The sequence below is a fragment of the Astatotilapia calliptera genome, chromosome 23 (assembly GCF_964374335.1).
Source record: "Astatotilapia calliptera chromosome 23, fAstCal68.1, whole genome shotgun sequence".
NCBI classification, from domain to species: Eukaryota; Metazoa; Chordata; class Actinopteri; order Cichliformes; family Cichlidae; genus Astatotilapia; species Astatotilapia calliptera.
In genome coordinates, this window is record NC_137443.1 from 48,680,976 (window position 1) to 48,684,758 (window position 3,783).

Here is a 3,783-nt window from a genome sequence, read left to right on the forward strand (position 1 = left end):
CCTCCCACATGATAAGGTGGCAACTCACGGAAGGGCATCAGAAAACAGACAAAGAAAACAGTTATAATCTGAGAACATAGCACCAACAACTGTATAGTCCAGTAAAATAAATGGTAAATGGCCTGCATTTGTATATTCACTGCACAGTGTGGGTTAGATGTTACGGTATCCCTGTTATGTGATGTCTTCTCTTTGCAGGGAGCTAACGTCTTGCAGTACAATATTTCCCATGCCTTTGAACTACATTGATATAAAAATGTCATTCATGCCTCTGTTCTCTTTAAATAAAAATGAGGACTGAGAGTATAGAGACGAGGTGACACCTTTTCTGGTGCAAAGGGAATAATGTCTGCTAAGGTCTTTCAATATGGAAATGAACTTGTTATGGGATGCTGCTCATGTTGTGTTGAAAAAGGAGCAGGAAACAGAGTTATTAAGACTTGCTGGATGTCACAAATTATCCAAAATACAGGAAAGCATTGTTGTCAGCACCACCTCTCCTTTCCATGTTCTTCTGACTCTTGCCTATAGCAAAATGAGCAGCAGCTCAGCTCTAGCATCCAGGTGATGTTATGCTGCAGTTGGGGAAGGGGGCACAGATAAGACTTGTATCTGATGCTGATGATTCTGCTTGTGATTGCCACCTTACCATGAGCCCATTAGTACTCTGGCATGCCTGTTGTTATTTGGCTGTAGCTGGTTGTTTAAAGCAATAAGCTGCCTTTGCCAGAACAGGTGCTGAAACAATTTCTCCTGGCCTGTAGCCTGAAATGTGCTCAGTTAGATTTGACTGCGCAGAGTAACTGTTTGATCAGCAGATGTCCTTTATTTCTGAACATACCACACACTTACTACTGTTTCTTATTATATCCACATTTGAACAGTGATGGGATGGCGTTACAAGTAACGGTGTTACTAATGGTGTTACTTTTTTCAGTAACAAGTAATCTAACTAATTACTATTCCTATCGTTACAACGCCGTTACCGTTACTAGCAAGAAAATGCGGCGCGGTCGCATTACTATTTTTCAACAAACAGACGGTTGAAGCTGTGTTCAGTTTACCGCAGCTTATATCAGCTGCACGGAAGTAGCTGTAAGTAATCTGGGCGCTACAGCTTTAAGCAGCTGCACGCTCCCGCAGACAGCAATCACTTTCTAGCACAACATCTGGAGCTAAGGGAGCAAAACAATCGCATGAGTGCTGCTGTTTGACTGAGGAAGAATAAAGTAGTCGTGGTAAGACAATCACATGACCACTTCAAGATGACAAAGCAACAAGGTGACATATACCCGTTTATAGATTGTGTTGATAGGCCAGTAAAACCAAAGTGATATATGATAAACATATACGCGCCGTTTTTTCCTCAACAGTTTCGCCACATTGGCTGTCTAAGGACAGCGCAGCGAGACGTCTCTGCTTATGAGCGAAAAAAATAAATAAAAAATACAGCCCTTTTGTGTTGATGGAAAAATGCACCATGTTGACCAATCAAAAAATTATATGGCAACATGACATTTGGTTGTTTAGGAAGAGGGGGAAAATTTAGGAGTGACGGTGAGAGAGAGAGAGAGCAAGAGAGAGACAGCAGAAAAAGAGAGAGCGAGTTTTGAGATGTGTGAGATTTGTGACGTTTAGCGTGTTTGGAGTGTGTAGTTACTGTGTTGTCTTGTGTAGTTACTGTGCTGTCTTGTGTAGTTAGTGTGTAGTGTTGTGGCTAGTGTTGTGTTGTGTGTCAGAACAATGAGGCGACTGCTGTCTCCAAGTAGAAACAGCAGCGACACACCTGCTGCTGTCAGACCTGCAGGTATCAGGCTGTGATGTTTCCTTTATATTGGACAGAAATATTTGCAGTGGCACAAATAATTTGTGGCATCTTATTGAAGAACAGCTGATTGTTCTGTAAACAGTTTGAAATGGTCATTTTAAAAGGGTAAAAGGTAAATGGCTGCAAATAACTTTGTTGTTTGCAAAACTTGTGCATAAGATTTTAAAATTGACAATTTATATTTGCATTTAAAGTTATGAAATATGATTCAATAAACATGTTTGTGGTTGTTACAGTAAAAATATAACTTTTTCTACTCGGATTTTATGTTCTGATTTTCGATCAATTGTGTTAATACAGTTTGTCAAAATGAAAACATGACTGTAAATTCAGACACGTGAGGCTGTGTTGAAAAGAATGAGACCAAACAAGACAAAGTAAATAGTTTTTAAAGGTGAAATGTGGAGGAAACATCAAAAGTCATTAAAAATGGCCAATTATACCCTGGACCCCATTGTTTTTATAGTAACGCAATAGTTACTTTTCAAGTAATTAGTTACTTTTAATCTTGTAACTCAGTTACTAACTCAGTTACTTTTTTGAAGAAGTAACTAGTAACTATAATTAATTACTTTTTCAAAATAACTTGCCCAACAGTGCATTTGAATGTTTACCCTGACACTGTTAAATAAATTTTAAAGCGCAAAGTTAAGTAAATTGCTATCTGTCCCTAACACACGCTTGCTCTGGGTGCTTTATTACCACAGGGACCATTGTTACCTTCAATCTCCACTTCTTCTCGAGCTCCTCTCTGTCCTTGGTACTTCTTGATCTTCTCATGTTCTTTTTTCCTGATGTTGCTGTCACTCACTATAGCTACATCTATCAGTATGGCCATCTTCTTCATGTACTCATGGATGTTTGTCTCATCATGGACAGTGGCTCTGACACTCACTAGTCCTTGGCCACCTTCATTCCACTTCATCTACATGTCACGGGTGTATGCTAGAAGAGAAACCCTTCTAAATGGGAAGAGCAGCAGGGGATGATCACCGAAACAGAAAGACGTAAAAACCCAATTAAAATAGTGAATAAAAAATATATATACTGTAACCGACTGGGTTACAAGTTAGTTTGACTATTGTGTTATCAGTGTTTCAGAATTGCCACTCACTTATGACATAGTTGAACCACACTGGCACCAATTTGATTTATTGAGTGTCCTTGAATGTGTAGTAGTCTAGAGGCCGTTTGGCCTGTCAGTCAGATCAGGTACCTATGACAAAGAGTCAGGAGGAGAGCATGTGTGTGGTTGGCTTAGAGTATTTGGGGGGGAGGGCAGGTATTAGAGAGTCTTGTTGTTTGTGTGTGGGGGGGAAAGGAGTGCGTGTTGAGAGTTTGTTTTGATTCAGGAGAGCGCATTTTCCCTATTGTTTTGGTGTTGGCTATGGCCCACAGTAGCCTGTGTTACTGTTCTTCATAAACATCCAGCAACCGGAATACCGTGATGATCCACCAAATCGGCTGTAGATGCTGGCAATTGCCCTGGGACTTTTCGGGATGTTTCCAATGGATACTCCAAGATTAAGCGGGAACCCCCAGTGGATGCTCACGGACACCACTATGCCGCTGGAAACCAGAGGTTTGCAGAGCACAGAGACTGGGTGAGACAATGGGGATGATGAGAGGGACATGTCGATGTATAGAAACACTTCCTGTGCTTCCATGAACACCCCCAGGTATGATGGCAAGGCTGACTGGGAAACTATTCATGCGCAATTTGAACTGTTGGCCAGGGCTGGTTGGTGGTCTGCTTTAGAAGAAGTCCCTACAGCTAGCTATGTGCCTTACTGGCAATGCCCTGTCTAACTTACTGCTTTTGAGTCCAGAGGGCAGGGACAATTATGATGCTTTGGTCAGGGCTCTGAAGAGGTGGTTCAGTTCTTGCTCTGCTACTCCCGAGCCTACTCCACTCCGAACTGTGCAGCCGCCGCTGTCCGGGGGAGCACATTAGG